We start from the raw sequence: 21,104 nt of genomic DNA, 5'->3' as shown, positions 1-21,104 counted from the left end.
TCACGACCATGTTCAGGCCTGAGTTCGCACCTGTGATCGAGGTGCAGTAGCTTACGTAGGAGTTCCAGGATCTCCAGCAAACAACTAAGACGACGACTGAGATCACTGCCAAGTTCAAGGAGAAGGCCCTTCTTGTTCCGTAGTATGTGGTGGGCAAAGAGATGAAAAGGCTCGGTATAATGAGATGTTGAGGAGAAACATTCAGCAGTTTGTGAGCCGATCCAGATGCAAGACGCTAGAGGATATGATAGTGAGGGCTTGGGAGAGAGAGAGAGAGAGAGAGAGAGAGAGAAAGAGATTGATTTAGAGATGGAGAGGAAGAGGAAGCCAGATGCAACATCTGGTGTGGAGGGTTTGGGCAAGAAGCCTAAGGTGGATTCCCGAGGGAAGGGCCAACATGTCCGAGGCCGCTGTAGCAAGTGTGGTGGGACGCGCGAGGGGACGTGCAGGGCGGGTAGTTCAGGCTGCTTCAAGTGCGGCCAAACTGGTCATGTCAGTAGGGATTGTACTGCTACCCCCACCACAGTATCTGATCTGATTTGCTTCCAGTGCAATCAGAAGGGCCACAAGAGGTCCCAGTGCCTGAGTTTAGCAACAGTAGGACAGGTGGCGGCACACGCTCCTGGTACATTGAGGATTACCGATGGCCGTCAAGGCCGGACAGAGGTGCATGTGGCGAAGAGCAGAGCCTTCCACCTGATAGAAGAGGAGGCACATGCAACTTCGGATGTTGTGACGGGTATGTATCTTCTCCTTATCTCTTTATTTATACTGATTTGTCGCTTACGTTTATGTGTTTTGTTATAGGATTGTTCCTTGTCAACGGTATATCTGCTCTGGTATTATTCGACTCGGGGACTACCCAATCTTTTGTATCTCTCGCGCTTAGAAAGAGATTTGTTAGAGCTCCGGGGGAGCTGGAATGTCCCCTTGATGTAGAGATTGCGGGTGATAGGACTGTTCGGGTCGCGAGGATTCACCTAGGGTGTACACTACAGTTGTTCGATGAGTAGTATTCTGTGGATTTAGTCCCCATTCCCTTGCGAGGGAATAAGGTTATCTTTTAATTCTTTTACTTATTTCAAATTAGAATCTTGAAAGGGGCATTTGAAATAGACTTACAATATGGACTCATAGAAACACAGGAAAAAATTCAACTAGCTAGAATAAAAGGATAATAACACTGGTGATGAAACCGGTGATATGTTGAACCCTAAATCAAACATCAATAACTTGCAAAAGCTTAGACATCTAAAACCAAGTATAAAAAAAATTAGAAAGATCTTTCCAACACGGTTAAATCGAGAAAATTATACAGCGTGATCAAGTAGATGATTTTGTAAAAACAAACCATAACTGCATTTTTTTCATCACCAATCAAGTAAAAGCAAAAGAACTTTCAAAATTTTACTTTTCAAGAGATCAATTTTTGATTTAAAAATATATAATCAATATTAGGGCTCATAAACTCAATCCACCATGATCCGTTCATCCGACAATTGAACTAAGAAATGTCAACTAATAACCAAATCTTCTTAAGCTCTCAAATATAATTAAACTAAAAGAACAGTCAAATTGAGTATGTATTAATTTGAGTAAACAGATTTCTGTATACCTCGTGTTAGGGTTTCGATTTTCACCACAATCTGGAGTCAAATCAAGATAAACACAACACTCGTTTCGAGTTGAACACCAAATTAAACTTAGTTTTTATTTAATTAAGCACGTAAGTGTAGGTTTGATAAGGGTATATACCGGCGGGCACGCGATTCAAAGAGATGTTGGTACTATTGAGACCTTGTTGCACAAAGGCAGGGATCCGATTGGTGTCGCCGTAAGCAGAAATCGACACTGGCCCACGGTAGTTCAACTTCAAATCAAAATGAAACCTACATTCTTCCCCACAGTGAATCAATCTCCATATCGATGGATCGTAGAAGGCATTGACGATGGTGGTTGTCATCAATATGATTTTAAGCAGAGAGAGCAACCTATAAACAAACATAAGCAAAATTGTAAATTTTTTAAATGAGGACCTGTTGGATGAAGCAATAAAGAAACAGCAAACCCTCGTCGGCTTGACCTCCGTGTAACCTCTAATTTCTTATCTGACCCAGCGGCTGGCGACCAAGCTCAATAGAGGAGATGGTTTGGAGGGCTTTGATGGCAGTCGGTCGTTGACGATGATGTAGATGAGCAAAATCGAAAGCAGACGGAAATTCGACGATTTAATTAGTAACTTGTGTTATGAAGAAAGATATCGGTAACGCCTCATTGCTAGTTTAACAAAAGAAAAGAAAGACATGAGAGAAAAGAAGAGAAGGCAAAGGAAAACAAAATTTTCTTTTGTGTTCCCGAGTTGGAGAGAATTGGAAGGAAAATGAATCATTTTGTTCTTTCTTTCCAAATCCTCCCAAATTGGAAGGAAAGTTAGGAGGGAAAGTGATCCTCCCATTTCCCTCCACTTCCTTCCACTTCCCTCGTTTAATGAAACTCGGGAACACCAATTTCTTTTATTTTCTTCTCATTTCCACCCATTTCCTTTCCTTTCTCTTGTTAAGTTGAACTCGGGAACGGGGTGTAAAGGAACGGTGGTGTAGCAGGGTGTCACACCCCCAAACCAGAATGGCGGAAACATTCGGGGGTGGATGACTTCACGTAGTATCACAACCATTGAGTATTGTAAAGAAAGTAACACAACCATCACATATAATGAAAACGTATGTTGTTGCGTTATACATATTAGCAAAAGAATATTACAATAAGATGATAAATATTCAATAATAAAACATCCTTAGTGTTCCCTTCTTCAAAAGCTGATGGTTACCTGTATTACTGATTCCCTGAGAAATACAAGTTGTTTCGAAAAAGTGTCAACAATTAAGTTGGTGAGTTCATAAGTGTTTTGCATTGAAAAGTATGTCCTCTTTGATAGTAACTCGACGAACGAGGGTTTTCAGAAAATCCAATATTTTCTATAAATGATTTGAAAAGGGTTTCCCGTGTTGGAGTGCATTAGTGTTTTCCATGATTGAATAATAGTGATAAAATTTGTGTTACCAATAAAATGGAAAACTGAAATGCATATATGAATCTCGTAAATCAAACTTGTTTTTATACTTTTATGTGAGTTTTATAACCATGCTAACGACTTTGTTGGCCTGTAACAACGTTCTTCAGGCGTTGGAACTGTTATGACATTTGTCACCCCAGGCCTGCCGGCCTAGCTGTAGCTAACAGCTTAGGTGTGGGATTGTCAATCCCGTATAGATCTATACACAAGTATCACGCTCCCCCTACAAGGGATTATGGTATATAATACAGGACTTAATAATGCATACTCGAACGTACGTGAAGCTGTCTCACATTACTAGATATAAACAGATTTACGATGATAAAAGACTGTACTTCCTTTGAAAGCATTTCATTTGTCGAGATGTATATGTAAAATGTATGAATCACTTGAATACTATGCTCATTATAGTTTGTCAAAAGTATGTTCCCATTTGGTAATAACAACTTGGTGATATAATATTCCTTTAAAACATAAAGTTATTTTTGTATCAACACTCTATAAGAACGATGTTATAAAAATGATACTTTGATTTGTAATGTACTTGTATTCCCCCCCCCCCCCTAAAACGTGAAAAGAATTGAAAAGTAGGGGTATGAACTCACTCGTTTCGAAGAGAGAGGCTAGGGTTGAGCAGAACTTCGTCCGCGGATGGTTGCGTCGTCGGGCTCTTCGGGGATCTCTGCAGCGTAAATCTTTCGTCGGGGCTCGAGTGCGGAAACCGAGGTGAGGGAATGGTCTCTGGTGCTTGGAAGGGTGTGAGAGTGACTGAAGAATTGAGAAAGGTGTGCAAAGACTCGAGCTCATGCCTTCTATTTATAGGGCTGGAAACCCTCGTACGCGGCGCGTACTTACGGAGTACGCTGGGCGTACTCGGTACGCGGGGCGTTCTTGGTTACGCGGGGCGTAGAATGGCGTCATGGCTTACGACTCGGGTCTAGCTAAACGTAGCTTGGGCGGGCCGATGGGACTCGACTCTGGGTCTAGTACGCGGGGCGTACTCCCAGAGTACGCGGGGCGTAATCCCTGCTTCCGACTTCTAAATTCCGTAACTTTCGCGTACGAGCTCCGTTTTTCGCGTTCTTTATATCCACGCGTAGGTGAGATTATGCTCTACAACTTTCATTTAGACTTCGTCGGCTAGTTTTGACTTTATTTTTAATGATATATTTTTAATAGGCCGGGCCTCCTAAAGTTCGTTAAAAATTCATAGGTTCTTTATTCGACGTCGGTTTTCGTTTGTCTTTTTATCGTTTTATTACTACTGAGGAGATCTTCAACTTTCGTTTAGGTTGCGTTAGCTAAATAACACTCGATCTTCAATCCGAGTTTTTAGCCCTCTACTACCGTTACGAAACTTTGAAAATTCGTAACTTCTTCATACGAGGTCCAATTTGGGCGATCTTTTTATGCACGTTCACCTTTCAACGAGATCTACGACTTTTGTTTAGATACTTAAGGCTTAAAATGCATTTTATTGAGATTCTACTTTTTACGTCAAATAATGTTTTAACGTTGCGTCGTAAATATACGAGTGGTTATAATTTCTTCAATATAACCCGGTTTTGAGCGTTCTTTATGTTTTTGGAAACCTTGGCATGATATCTAATATTCGATGCATCCCAACTTAGATACTTGAACACTTTATTTTCGAGGTTAATTTCGTTGTACTTAGCTTTCGAGCGTTACAATGCTTTTGGAAAAATATAGGGTTGTCACATCATCCCCCTGTTAAGGGAATTTCGTCCCGAAATTTACTCTAAGATAGCGTTTACAGTTTTGGAAAAAGATGCGGGTATTTTTGTTTCATCTGATCCTCGCGTTCCCAAGTGTATTCAGGTCCTCGCTTGGCGTTCCAGCGGACCTTTACAATGGGTATTCGGCTTTGTTTAGTCCTTTTGATTTCCCGATCCATGATCTCTACTGGTTCCTCCACAAACTGGAGGTTTTCATTTATTGCAATTTCGTCTAGAGGGACGACAAGGGTCTCGTCGGATAAGCAGTTCTTCAGATTCGATACGTGAAAGTTAGGGTGTACGTTCTGGAGTTCCTGAGGTAGTCTAAGTTTGTAAGCCACTGGACCGATCCTGGCAAGGATCTCAAATGGTCTGATGTATCTAGGGTTCAGTTTTCCACGTTTTCCGAAGCGTATTAAGCCTTTCCAAGGTGAGACTTTGAGTAGGACATGGTCTCCAACTTGGAATTCCAAGGGTTTTCGTCTCTTATCTGCGTAACTCTTTTGTCTATCCCTTGATGCTTTTAGACGTTCTCGGATTTGAACAATCTTCTCCGTAGTCTCCCGTATGATTTCTGGCCCAGTGAGCGTGTTGTCAGTTGCTTGTCCTTTTGCTAGTTGTGTGTCCCCCACTTCGGCCCAGCACAAAGGTGACCTGCATTTGCGGCCATAGAGGGCTTCGAACGGGGCAGCTTTAATACTGGTGTGGTAGCTATTGTTGTACGAGAACTCGACCAAGGGTAGATGTGTGTCCCATGCTTTGCCAAAATCGATTACGCAAGCTCTCAGCATGTCTTCTAGGGTTTGTATAGTTCTCTCGCTCTGGCCGTCGGTTTGTGGGTGATAAGCGGTACTCATGTCTAGCCTTGTCCCCAAAGCTTTTTGTAACGACTGCCAGAACCTTGAGGTGAATCTACTATCTCGGTCCGAGATAATGGATATGGGCACACCATGCAGTCGTACAATTTCTCTGAGGTATGTCCTTGTTAACTTCTCCAATTTATCCGTCTCTTTGATCGGTAGGAAATGCGCTGACTTAGTTAACCTGTCGACAATTACCCAAATGGTGTCGAGTCCGCTTGTTGTCTTGGGTAATTTTGTTATGAAATCCATGGTTATCCGCTCCCACTTCCATTCAGGTATTTCTGGTTGTTGTAATAAACCCGAGGGCTTCTGATATTCCACCTTGACCTTGGCACATGTCAGGCATTTGCTCACGTAGGTAGCAATTTCGGCTTTCATGTTTTGCCACCAGTACAACTTCTTGAGATCGAGATACATCTTATCGGAGCCGGGATGTATGGAGTATCGTGTTTTATGGGCTTCGTCCATAATGATTTCTCTAAATCCACCAAACTTCGGTATCCAAATTCGATCCATGAAATAACGAATCCCGTTGCTCTTGGTCTCAAGGTTCTTATCCATTCCCCTTAGGGCTTCTCCTGTCACGTTTTCGGATTTCAAGGCTTCTATTTGGGCTTCCTTGATTTGCGTGGACAGGTGTGAATGGATCGTCATAGTTAGGGATTTCACTCGGCGACCTGAGTACTCCTTCCGACTGAGTGCATCAGCCACTACATTAGCCTTTCCGGGGTGATATCGAATTTCGCATTCATAATCACTAAGTAGTTCTACCCATCGCCTCTGTCTCATGTTGAGTTCTTTCTGATTTAGGATATGTTGGAGGCTTTTATGATCAGTGAAGATGGTACATTTTGTGCCGTAGAGATAGTGTCTCCATATCTTCAGAGCGAAGACGACTACTCCTAGCTCAAGATCATGCGTTGTGTAGTTCACTTCGTGCGTCTTTAGTTGCCTTGAGGCGTAGGCGATGACCTTCCCTCTTTGCATTAAGACACACCCAATTCCTTGGTTTGATGCATCACAATAGACCACGAAGTCCTCCGTTCCCTCTGGCAAGGTTAGGATGGGCGCACTACATAAGGCTCGCTTTAGTGTCTGAAATGCACTGTCTTGTTTTTCTCCCCAGTCGAAGGTCACATTCTTCTGGGTTAGGGTGGTAAGTGGCTTGGCAATCTTTGAAAAGTTCGGTATGAATCTTCGGTAATACCCGGCGAGTCCCAAAAATTGTCGGACTTCTGTAGGGGTTCTTGGAGTAGTCCAACTATCTATTGCCTTTATTTTGGAGGGGTCCACGTGTATTCCTTCTTTGCTTACAACGTGTCCCAGGAAATCCACTTCCCGAATCCAAAATTCGCATTTGGAAAATTTTGCGTAAAGTTTCTCTGCCCTTAATGTTTCCAGTACTTGGCGGAGATGTTTGCTGTGTTCTTCCTGGCTTCTTGAATAGATGAGTATATCATCTATGAATACGATCACGAACTTGTCCAGGAAGGGACGACATACTCGGTTCATCAAGTCCATGAACACTGCTGGAGCATTCGTCAATCCGAAGGGCATTACCACAAATTCGTAGTAACCATAACGTGTTCGGAAAGCCGTTTTGGGGATGTCTCCTTCCAGTACTCGCAGTTGGTGATAACCAGATCTTAGATCGATCTTTGAGAAGTAGCTTGCTCCCTGCAGTTGGTCGAATAGATCGTCTATGCGCGGTAAGGGATATCGGTTCTTGATCGTGAGTTTGTTCAGTTCCCGATAATCGATGCACATGCGAAAGGATCCGTCCTTCTATTTCACGAATAGGACTGGCGCTCCCCATGGTGAGAAGCTCGGTCTGATGAATCCCTTGCTCAGCAGTTCGTTTAATTGACTGGATAGTTCCTGCATCTCGGCTGGGGCTAAACGGTACGGTGACTTTGCTACAGGGGTAGCCCCGGGGATTAAGTCGATTCTGAACTCGACTTGACGTTCCGGTGGGATTCCTAGAAGATCTTCTGGGAAAATATCCGGGAAGTTGCAGACTTCCGGAATATCTTTAATGATTTTCGATTCTCGTTTCTTGTCTACTACGTGGGCTAGAAAGGCATGATATTCCTTACGAAGGTATTTTTGTGCTTTAATACAGGAAATGATTTGTAAACTTGAACTAGGTTTGTCGCCATAAATGACCAGAGTTTCGCCGTTTGGCAGATTTAGGCGAACAACCCTTTCATGGCAAAGGATATCGGCATGGTGAAGGCTCAACCAGTCCATACCAATGATGACATCGAAACTTCTTATGGAAATGGGCATAAGATCGACTCGAAACAAACGCTCGTTTAAACTTAGTATGCACCCTACGTACAAATCGTTTGCGTGTTCTGTTTTACCGTTTGCCATTTCTACAGTGAATATTTTATTGAGTGGTTGGGGTTTTTGATTAAGTAGATGTTTGAATTTATGACTCACAAAACTTCTCTCCGCACCGCAGTCAAAAAGTATGCATGCATAAGTGTTGTTGAGTAGAAACGTACCCGTAACCACCGTGGGGTCCGCTATTGCTTCTCTCTGTCCTACTGCCAGCACTCTCCCCATACCGCCAATATTCCTTTCCTTGGGACAATCCCTCCTGAAGTGTCCAGTCTCTCCGCACCCATAACACGCCCGACTTACCCTAGTGCCAGAAACCTGAGTAATTGGTCGTGTCGGTGCTTTACAGAAACGGGCTGTGTGCCCTTTCTTGTCACAGTTCTTGCAGTGCATCTCGCGACAAATACCATGGTGATGGTAGTTGCACTTGCTGCACTTGGGCAGAATCCCTACATATGGTTTTGTTGGTGCAAAGGTAGCAGGAGTTGTGGTGGGGGTAGTAGCAGCATGAACCGCAATCATTTGTTTCTTTGAAGGTTCTTGTGAAGTTTGCCCCTTCCTTTTGTTCCAAAATTTCTTCTTGTTGTTGTTGTTGGCATTGATTTCATTGTTGTTGTTCCCTTTGGTTGGTTCAGCCATAATCGCCGTGACTCCTTGACAGACACCATGATCAACAAGAGATTGCGCTAGTTCTTTGGCGTTGGCGAAGGTCAAGGGTCTGGAAGCTAGCACACTTCCTCGAAGTTGGGGTGATAGTCCCCAGATGTATCTCTCGACCTTTTGGCTTTCTAGGGTTAACATTCCTGGGCAAAGTGTTATTAAGTCACTGAACCTATTGGTGTAACCTGCTATATCCGATCCTACCATCGAGAGGTTCCACAGTTCCTGTTCAAGCTTCTGAATCTCGCCTCTTGGGCAGTATTCTCGAAGGAGCATTCTTTTCAGGTTTTCCCAACCCATGGAGTTTGCCACCACCAGGGTTAGTGTCTGGACGTGGCCGTTCCACCATGTCAGGGCGCGTTCAGAGAAAGTAAAAGCGGCGAATTTTACTTTGCTTTCTTCAGGACATGCACAGATTTCGAATACAGCTTCTGTTTTCTCTATCCATTGAAATAGAGCCAATACTCCCCCAGTCGCGTAAAAGGGAATAGGTTTTCCGTTGGTGAAGTCTTTGTAAGTGCATACCCCTGAACGGCTTTGACCTTGGCCATTTGTAAAACTGTTTGTTCCTCCCCCCCGATCCGTTGTTGCTCATTTGAGCCATTGCTGCAGTTACAGCAGCGGTTACAGCAGTCTGGAACATAACGGTGTCCATAATTGGAGGAGGTGGTGGAGGTGGTGTTGAAGTTGAGTTTCTGCGTGTTGATCTACGAGGAGGCATGTTCTGGTAGAGAAAAATAAGAATGAATACTATAAGTTTCTAATGTTTTGACAATCGTGTGTTAGTTGTAATTTGTTTTGACTTTAGTTTATGGTTTCAAGGTAGGCATAGAAATTTAAAACTCGCTACTTTTGAGAGGTATATAATAAGAAATACTTCATATTTATACATATAGGTCACACCTGAGGTGTGTTACATTGCATATCTTGTTCGGGAAAATTTGATCCTCCTAGAGGTCTCCGATTACGGATACAACAGGGAAAACAAGGGAAATAAAGGAAAACTTTTATCCGAAATCCTAATATATAACAAAATTGTTGGGCATCGTCCAAGCTCTACTTGCGGCGTTTGGAGCTAGATTCGGCATCCGACCGTTTGACTCCCATTAGTCGCCTCTCGAGATCTGCTTGTTGTTCCTTCATTTCTCTTATATCTGCCAGAGCCGTTATCATTTGGTTTTGAAGTGTCCCCGTGTAGATTTGGGTATTCTCATGTAGTCCTTCCAAACGGCGGATGTCAGCGGCGTTACCTTGGGTAGCAGCATTGACCTCGCGAACTCTGGTTGCTTGCTTGTCCGTCTCGTAGTTCTGGGTAGCTATAGCGTTCACAAGAACAGGGAGTGCTCGATCAGCTGAGCTTCCCCCACTGACATTGTAAAAATCTCGGCACATGCTGAAAGGAGGGCGTACACCTTGTTGGCGGCTCTAGTAGTAGAGGTGACTTCCCCACATGGGAATGGGTCCCGGTTGATATGGTCTGATTTCGGGAGGATGAGGGATGGGAGGGTCGTACACTTCTGGCTCAGAGTCTGTCCCGCTAGAAATCTCCTCGATCTCTTCGTCGACTTCGAATTCCTTCCCGACTTCGACTTCAAATTCTCCCTCGATAACCCCTTCGGGTTCTTCCTCGACCTCTTCTTCGATTTCCTCTGGGTCTTCCTCCGGGTCTTCTTCTATCCAACCGCCGTTGCCTTGGTTTGGGTAGTAGGGATCTCCTGGTAAATGGAATCCGGCCATTTGTCTGTACTAGGATGGATGTATGAGAACTTTATAAGAAAAGAAAATTCTATTTAACGACTTACTATTTTTAACTATAATTTGTACAACTATTTTTTTAATAATACTCCTATAATATTTCAATTTGGCGAAACTAAAACAATTTTGTATTTGGTAAGTTTTCGGCTTGTTGTCCACTACGACCATTCCTCGACGTACGTTGGTCAAATCCAGGATAAATATAGTTGATCAGGCTATATTTATTCTCGACATGATTACATACCCCGAGGCTCAATCGTAGTGTCGAAACTTGCAGTAATACTTTTTAGTAAAACTTGTTATGATACGAGATTTATGCATGCTTGTAAAAATGTATATCTTTAAAAGAATGTATTTTGTTCATGAAAATGTTTCATCAGAGGGTTTTTGGTCCCCTTTGCATTTATAGTTTGTATATCGTATGTGGTTCGATATACTTAGTTCACTATAAACAATGCTCTGATACCAATCTGTCACACCCCCAAACCAGAATGGCGGAAACATTCGGGGGTGGATGACTTCACGTAGTATCACAACCATTGAGTATTGTAAAGAAAGTAACACAACCATCACATATAATGAAAACGTATGTTGTTGCGTTATACATATTAGCAAAAGAATATTACAATAAGATGATAAATGTTCAATAATAAAACATCCTTAGTGTTCCCTTCTTCAAAAGCTGATGGTTACCTGTATTACTGATTCCCTGAGAAATACAAGTTGTTTCGAAAAAGTGTCAACAATTAAGTTGGTGAGTTCATAAGTGTTTTGCATTGAAAAGTATGTCCTCTTTGATAGTAACTCGACGAACGAGGGTTTTCAGAAAATCCAATATTTTCTATAAATGATTTGAAAAGGGTTTCCCGTGTTGGAGTGCATTAGTGTTTTCCATGCTTGAATAATAGTGATAAAATTTGTGTTACCAATAAAATGGAAAACTGAAATGCATATATGAATCTCGTAAATCAAACTTGTTTTTATACTTTTATGTGAGTTTTATAACCATGCTAACGACTTTGTTGGCCTGTAACAACGTTCTTCAGGCGTTGGAACTGTTATGACATTTGTCACCCCAGGCCTGCCGGCCTAGCTGTAGCTAACAGCTTAGGTGTGGGATTGTCAATCCCGTATAGATCTATACACAAGTATCACGCTCCCCCTACAAGGGATTATGGTATATAATACAGGACTTAATAATGCATACTCGAACGTACGTGCAGCTGTCTCACATTACTAGATATAAACAGATTTACGATGATAAAAGACTGTACTTCCTTTGAAAGCATTTCATTTGTCGAGATGTATATGTAAAATGTATGAATCACTTGAATACTATGCTCATTATAGTTTGTCAAAAGTATGTTCCCATTTGGTAATAACAACTTGGTGATATAATATTCCTTTAAAACATAAAGTTATTTTTGTATCAACACTCTATAAGAACGATGTTATAAAAATGATACTTTGATTTGTAATGTACTTGTATTCCCCCCCCCCCCCTAAAACGTGAAAAGAATTGAAAAGTAGGGGTATGAACTCACTCGTTTCGAAGAGAGAGGCTAGGGTTGAGCAGAACTTCGTCCGCGGATGGTTGCGTCGTCGGGCTCTTCGGGGATCTCTGCAGCGTAAATCTTTCGTCGGGGCTCGAGTGCGGAAACCGAGGTGAGGGAATGGTCTCTGGTGCTTGGAAGGGTGTGAGAGTGACTGAAGAATTGAGAAAGGTGTGCAAAGACTCGAGCTCATGCCTTCTATTTATAGGGCTGGAAACCCTCGTACGCGGCGCGTACTTACGGAGTACGCTGGGCGTACTCGGTACGCGGGGCGTTCTTGGTTACGCGGGGCGTAGAATGGCGTCATGGCTTACGACTCGGGTCTAGCTAAACGTAGCTTGGGCGGGCCGATGGGACTCGACTCTGGGTCTAGTACGCGGGGCGTACTCCCAGAGTACGCGGGGCGTAATCCCTGCTTCCGACTTCTAAATTCCGTAACTTTCGCGTACGAGCTCCGTTTTTCGCGTTCTTTATATCCACGCGTAGGTGAGATTATGCTCTACAACTTTCATTTAGACTTCGTCGGCTAGTTTTGACTTTATTTTTAATGATATATTTTTAATAGGCCGGGCCTCCTAAAGTTCGTTAAAAATTCATAGGTTCTTTATTCGACGTCGGTTTTCGTTTGTCTTTTTATCGTTTTATTACTACTGAGGAGATCTTCAACTTTCGTTTAGGTTGCGTTAGCTAAATAACACTCGATCTTCAATCCGAGTTTTTAGCCCTCTACTACCGTTACGAAACTTTGAAAATTCGTAACTTCTTCATACGAGGTCCAATTTGGGCGATCTTTTTATGCACGTTCACCTTTCAACGAGATCTACGACTTTTGTTTAGATACTTAAGGCTTAAAATGCATTTTATTGAGATTCTACTTTTTACGTCAAATAATGTTTTAACGTTGCGTCGTAAATATACGAGTGGTTATAATTTCTTCAATATAACCCGGTTTTGAGCGTTCTTTATGTTTTTGGAAACCTTGGCATGATATCTAATATTCGATGCATCCCAACTTAGATACTTGAACACTTTATTTTCGAGGTTAATTTCGTTGTACTTAGCTTTCGAGCGTTACAATGCTTTTGGAAAAATATAGGGTTGTCACATCATCCCCCTGTTAAGGGAATTTCGTCCCGAAATTTACTCTAAGATAGCGTTTACAGTTTTGGAAAAAGATGCGGGTATTTTTGTTTCATCTGATCCTCGCGTTCCCAAGTGTATTCAGGTCCTCGCTTGGCGTTCCAGCGGACCTTTACAATGGGTATTCGGCTTTGTTTAGTCCTTTTGATTTCCCGATCCATGATCTCTACTGGTTCCTCCACAAACTGGAGGTTTTCATTTATTGCAATTTCGTCTAGAGGGACGACAAGGGTCTCGTCGGATAAGCAGTTCTTCAGATTCGATACGTGAAAGTTAGGGTGTACGTTCTGGAGTTCCTGAGGTAGTCTAAGTTTGTAAGCCACTGGACCGATCCTGGCAAGGATCTCAAATGGTCTGATGTATCTAGGGTTCAGTTTTCCACGTTTTCCGAAGCGTATTAAGCCTTTCCAAGGTGAGACTTTGAGTAGGACATGGTCTCCAACTTGGAATTCCAAGGGTTTTCGTCTCTTATCTGCGTAACTCTTTTGTCTATCCCTTGATGCTTTTAGACGTTCTCGGATTTGAACAATCTTCTCCGTAGTCTCCCGTATGATTTCTGGCCCAGTGAGCGTGTTGTCAGTTGCTTGTCCTTTTGCTAGTTGTGTGTCCCCCACTTCGGCCCAGCACAAAGGTGACCTGCATTTGCGGCCATAGAGGGCTTCGAACGGGGCAGCTTTAATACTGGTGTGGTAGCTATTGTTGTACGAGAACTCGACCAAGGGTAGATGTGTGTCCCATGCTTTGCCAAAATCGATTACGCAAGCTCTCAGCATGTCTTCTAGGGTTTGTATAGTTCTCTCGCTCTGGCCGTCGGTTTGTGGGTGATAAGCGGTACTCATGTCTAGCCTTGTCCCCAAAGCTTTTTGTAACGACTGCCAGAACCTTGAGGTGAATCTACTATCTCGGTCCGAGATAATGGATATGGGCACACCATGCAGTCGTACAATTTCTCTGAGGTATGTCCTTGTTAACTTCTCCAATTTATCCGTCTCTTTGATCGGTAGGAAATGCGCTGACTTAGTTAACCTGTCGACAATTACCCAAATGGTGTCGAGTCCGCTTGTTGTCTTGGGTAATTTTGTTATGAAATCCATGGTTATCCGCTCCCACTTCCATTCAGGTATTTCTGGTTGTTGTAATAAACCCGAGGGCTTCTGATATTCCACCTTGACCTTGGCACATGTCAGGCATTTGCTCACGTAGGTAGCAATTTCGGCTTTCATGTTTTGCCACCAGTACAACTTCTTGAGATCGAGATACATCTTATCGGAGCCGGGATGTATGGAGTATCGTGTTTTATGGGCTTCGTCCATAATGATTTCTCTAAATCCACCAAACTTCGGTATCCAAATTCGATCCATGAAATAACGAATCCCGTTGCTCTTGGTCTCAAGGTTCTTATCCATTCCCCTTAGGGCTTCTCCTGTCACGTTTTCGGATTTCAAGGCTTCTATTTGGGCTTCCTTGATTTGCGTGGACAGGTGTGAATGGATCGTCATAGTTAGGGATTTCACTCGGCGACCTGAGTACTCCTTCCGACTGAGTGCATCAGCCACTACATTAGCCTTTCCGGGGTGATATCGAATTTCGCATTCATAATCACTAAGTAGTTCTACCCATCGCCTCTGTCTCATGTTGAGTTCTTTCTGATTTAGGATATGTTGGAGGCTTTTATGATCAGTGAAGATGGTACATTTTGTGCCGTAGAGATAGTGTCTCCATATCTTCAGAGCGAAGACGACTACTCCTAGCTCAAGATCATGCGTTGTGTAGTTCACTTCGTGCGTCTTTAGTTGCCTTGAGGCGTAGGCGATGACCTTCCCTCTTTGCATTAAGACACACCCAAGTCCTTGGTTTGATGCATCACAATAGACCACGAAGTCCTCCGTTCCCTCTGGCAAGGTTAGGATGGGCGCACTACATAAGGCTCGCTTTAGTGTCTGAAATGCACTGTCTTGTTTTTCTCCCCAGTCGAAGGTCACATTCTTCTGGGTTAGGGTGGTAAGTGGCTTGGCAATCTTTGAAAAGTTCGGTATGAATCTTCGGTAATACCCGGCGAGTCCCAAAAATTGTCGGACTTCTGTAGGGGTTCTTGGAGTAGTCCAACTATCTATTGCCTTTATTTTGGAGGGGTCCACGTGTATTCCTTCTTTGCTTACAACGTGTCCCAGGAAATCCACTTCCCGAATCCAAAATTCGCATTTGGAAAATTTTGCGTAAAGTTTCTCTGCCCTTAATGTTTCCAGTACTTGGCGGAGATGTTTGCTGTGTTCTTCCTGGCTTCTTGAATAGATGAGTATATCATCTATGAATACGATCACGAACTTGTCCAGGAAGGGACGGCATACTCGGTTCATCAAGTCCATGAACACTGCTGGAGCATTCGTCAATCCGAAGGGCATTACCACAAATTCGTAGTGACCATAACGTGTTCGGAAAGCCGTTTTGGGGATGTCTCCTTCCAGTACTCGCAGTTGGTGATAACCAGATCTTAGATCGATCTTTGAGAAGTAGCTTGCTCCCTGCAGTTGGTCGAATAGATCGTCTATGCGCGGTAAGGGATATCGGTTCTTGATCGTGAGTTTGTTCAGTTCCCGATAATCGATGCACATGCGAAAGGATCCGTCCTTCTATTTCACGAATAGGACTGGCGCTCCCCATGGTGAGAAGCTCGGTCTGATGAATCCCTTGCTCAGCAGTTCGTTTAATTGACTGGATAGTTCCTGCATCTCGGCTGGGGCTAAACGGTACGGTGACTTTGCTACAGGGGTAGCCCCGGGGATTAAGTCGATTCTGAACTCGACTTGACGTTCCGGTGGGATTCCTGGAAGATCTTCTGGGAAAATATCTGGGAAGTTGCAGACTTCCGGAATATCATTATGCATGTTGTTTTCTTATATGTTTATATGATATGGTTATATCTGTGTGGCGTTGGTATTTTGGGGGTAACTCACTAAGCCTTCGAGCTTACATTTATCGATTATTGTTTCAGGTACTTCTGATGGTCGCGGGAAGGCGAAGGCATGATCGTACCACTCCTCACACGTTATATTTTATGTTTTGATTCTGGGATACTCTGACTATATACTATTTTGAAAACAAGTTTTGTAATAATCATGGGTTTTGAAATGTTTTAAAAGGTTAAAATTTGGCATGATTTTTTATGGATGTTACATAAAATTCCATAAAAACCCACCTTCTAACGAATCATAAACTCAAAGTAAATCACAAAAGTTGAACGTATTAAACCTGATTGATGGAAGAAAAACGTTTGCTAAAAAAGGGGAGGTAATGGTGTGATGGCTGGACTCGACGATAGTGATGGTTTTCAGGGGCGTCGCTGTTGGATGTGGGAGGAGTGAGATGGTAGATGCTGGATTTTTTTTTCATCTGAAGATAGACAGAGGAAAGATAGGTAGTGAGGGTAAAGAACATTACAGAAATCAGAATATCATTGGCTGAGAAAACGGTGAAACAAATGTACAAAACACGTATCCAGTAAAAATATAGACAATGATAAAAAAAAACCAAAGCAGAAAGTTAGACGGTTTTTAACATATATACATAAACAGATGATCCATTTTGTCAAAACATTAGGAACTTTACTGTTCCTAAGAATGGTCATCCTTTAATATATATATATATATATATATATATATAAGAATTAGAATAAACAAAAAGAATATAAATAAAAGGAAAAAATAAAACCGAAATTAAAATAAAACAAAAGAATAAAAATAATATGAAAAAATAAAACCAATCAAAAGGTGGAAAACCCAAAAAATAAAATCTCTCTATTCTAATAAAAGAATATGTTTATTCTCCTATTGACAAGTGTCATACAATTAGAACTCCTCATTAATATTATATATCATCTATAATGTCACTAGGTGTGAGACCCATATATCACATGAGTTTATTTAAAAGAAATTAATATAAAATTCAAAATATTTGAGAAATTTGAATTTATAAGAAAAGTGAGAATTGAATTATAAAAATTAAAGTGTTTATTTTGTCTTTTAAATTTAAACAAATAATTTAGATAAATAAATAAAGGAAATTAATGAAACTTTAATTTAGTAATTTTGAAATTAGAAGGAAAGTCCATTAATGAAATTGATATGCATTTATTATTAGATTTAAATAATATTTGACATTTAATAAAATAGAAAAACCATAAAATGACAAGTGGAATAAAAATTAATTTAAATTTACCATAAAATTACATGTGGCAAATTGAATGAGAATATGACAAGTGACAAAAAAAACTTTCATTTATTAGAGTAGATTTGTCAACCTATTAATTATCTATTTTAAATTTTAAATTTCCATTCTAATTACATTAAATTAAAAAATGATTATCTATTTTAAATTTCTCACTCTAATTATATTAAATTAATAATTGATTCTTCATTTTAAATTTCAAAATTTAAATTTTCTCACTCTAGTTATATTAAATTAATAACATTATATTAAAAAATAAAATAAAATTAATACAGATTATAAGGTGATATAACTTACATATTTATTAAAATCAACGATTATAATTTTATATAACTAAAGAAATATCTCTTAAGTAATAATTTATTCAAAATAATTGATTAATAATTTTGATTTTTTAATATGAAAGTTTAATTAATTTTATACACGTGTTTCTCACGGGTTATAAACTAGTGTTTAAAATAAAAATCTAGATAAAATCAATTTAAAGATTGAAATAAATTTACTGGATCCATATCAAAGAAAAGATTTTGATAGATTTTGATAAGGATAATTTTTATAAAGATATAAAAGTAAAATTATAACTTTTTTAAGTGGATGAAAAAAATAATAAAAAAAAATCAACTCCCAATTAAAATACCTACCCACGTATTCCTTTTCTTTCTTACCCGACCTAATCGCTGACCAAGATATCCCTTTTGCTCCATCGCCACCACCAACACATCCTTCACCCGTTCATCATCATTTCTCTTATTGTTGGAACACACCCACAACCACTGGAATTGCTACCCTTTAACATCACAAAACCACCACATCTTATTCCCTTACTCGACAACCTCCACCGACACTGCAAATCCTTCAACTAGTTCAAAACATGCAAAACCGTCTCACCAACAGGACCTGAAGGAGCCATTGCCGCCAGTTTATATTCCCCTATGCTTTCTAAACCGATCAATGGACTAAAATAACCTACAAGCAAGAAAAGAACAACCTTTGGTCACTCGACGTTGGACGTTTTGCAATTGGGATGGATTTAGAATCTAGTTGGACATGGGGAAGGAGAGGAATAAGGAAACGATGATGATAGCGGTGATGGAGGGTGTTTTTTTAAAAAGATCTAGAGTGGCATGTTTAATTTTTCCAGCAAGATCTGGAGCGACATGCATAATTTTTTCGACGTGATCTCAGTACTCGAATCTATGATCTAGGAAAGAGATTTTATTGTTGGAAGCCTACATACCGAACCACCACTGATCTCCTCCCCCGCAACCGCCACTGAACTCTACCGCCATTGATTCTAACCTACCCCTTTTGATTTTGATCTTCATTTTCTATTTGGATCAATTTTAACGTTAGGATTTTTTATTCAAATCGAGTGATAAAGAATGGTGGTGAATGGTTTCTTCAAGATCCGTGTTTCTTGATTTTAGGTTTTAATGACCACACATAGAAACTAAATCCGAAAAAAAATAGAAGAATTAGTTTATGTTTTCACAAACTACATAAACCAATTCTATAACTTGTTAAAATAAATGACCTAAATATACCCGAACCAACATAGTTGACTTACCACACAAGACAATAATGAATTATGTGCATTAATCAAAAGACAGTTTCTAACAACAAGAATCATTGGGAAACAAGAATAATTATACATATATACATCATATATTACATTACTTAAATTAAGATGTCATACATTACATTACTTAAAAAAAAGATTCATGTTTACACCACAAGCACCACCCATTTCTTACTCCTTATTCAAAGGCGATGTGGTTTATTATTTCAATCGGAGAAAAACACATTTAGATCGACTGACACAATCTTCCTTCCATTTTCTTCTTTAAGTAGAAGATACATAATTACTACTTAGTGCTGTTATAGGTATCCAAGTCCTTGACCAGGTCACAAAGGTAGTCCATCATGGAAGTTGGATACGGTACACTTATATCAGGCTTCTCAAACTCAAACGTCCAAGTAGCCACCTCTTTATCACCTTTTTTTTCAACACTTAGTATGATTGTAAAGGTCTTGTATAGCTCATCCACTAGATCTCCTCCGATTACCTTAAACACAATTATGTGTTTTTCATCACTGGCTGCTTCAATTATCTGTTTTGAAATTTTCTTCTTTCCCTCTTATTATCATGTGGAGATGCCAAGAAACAAGTCAGTCAATATCACTACTAGAAGAAAAAAAAGTCATGAGCGACAATGGTTTTAGTCCAAAATCCGAAACTAGTTGTTTTACTGACAAAATATTTTGTTGAAAAAAGCCTCGTGGGTAATTATTACCGATAGAAATTTCTACGAAGTCCCGACGATCGGAAAGAAAAGTACCGACGAATAATCGGTGGACTATGTTTACCAAACATCGAATCACTATAAGAGTATTAGGTATTCAGTTGGTAATTATTAACGAATAAAAAATAAGCGTCCCTTCTGGTAGTGATATATGTTATAGTTTTGAACTAAACAACTAGTTACGATGTTCTATCCAATTTCCAATCCATAAAGATACCAGAAGAAACTCATTAAACATGCATGTAAGAATGAACAAAGAAGAATAGAATTAGGGTTTGCCCTATTACGTACCATGAGTGTAGTGCCAAGAGATGACAGATCCAACGCCCCCCCTTTCACCATCATGCAAATCACAACCCTGAACCTTCTCAGGGGATATCACAGCTATCTCGTTCGGATTGTACCTAAATAGGTTGTAGATATCCCCCTTCTTACTAACCTCAACATAACCAATTAACTTTCCACATAAAGCCATCTCTCCAATTAATGACACAACCCTAAGCTACTTCTTTACAAGAGAGAGTTGATGAGTTTATGGAAAATATGCCAACAACGTTGGCTTTAAATACAAATTTTTGGTTGCTTTACACAACATTAATAGTTTGATAAACTTACTTAATATTTTTAAGACAACACTTAAACGTGTAACACAATAACGTAACCACTTTTTCTTGTTTTTAAGGTTGCAATTTGCATAATAATTTATTATCTATAACCTTAAATATATGTCACCACAATCCCACCATATTATACATTCATGCCACAAAGAAAAATGTTCTAGATCTTTACGGGTTCCAATGATTAAATTGCAAGAAAAAAAAATCATGAATTATTTTTTTGTCAATAGAACCAAAATATAGAGATTTTTTTTTCTCTTACCACAATTATATATATATATATATATATATATATATATATATATATATATATATATATATATATATATATTCACACACACATATATTTGAAACTCTCATTACTTTTCATTTTCTTTCTAATAATTATTACATCATTGTCATTTTAAAATCACAAATTAATAATATGTATAAAACTCTTAATTTTTTAATTTAAATATAACATTAAAGAGTTAAATTAAATCGAAATGGCAGTTAAAGACTTAAATCTATAGTATACTATAAAAAATATATTTTTTCTTTCACCATATGTATTTGAAACTCACATTATTTTTTGAATTTCTTTGTAAGTTTAGATCAATTTTATCAAACATGTGTACCAATATTTTTCAGTTGATGAACCGATTGATATATTGTTTAGATTAATTAAGCTCATCCATATATTCCGAGTGGTGGTATGCTACATGAGGATTCTACCTTTGGAATATAGACGGTGTTTTTTCATTACATCAATTAAATATAATCTTACGAAATAATTTTAAATCATAAAGATACAAAACATGTAGAATATATGTTTGTCGAGCAGCAAAACAAGAT

The sequence above is a fragment of the Lactuca serriola genome, chromosome 5 (assembly GCF_051521515.1).
Source record: "Lactuca serriola cultivar US96UC23 chromosome 5, Lser_US96UC23_V15, whole genome shotgun sequence".
Taxonomy (NCBI): Eukaryota; Viridiplantae; Streptophyta; class Magnoliopsida; order Asterales; family Asteraceae; genus Lactuca; species Lactuca serriola.
This window is presented reverse-complemented; position numbering follows the sequence as displayed.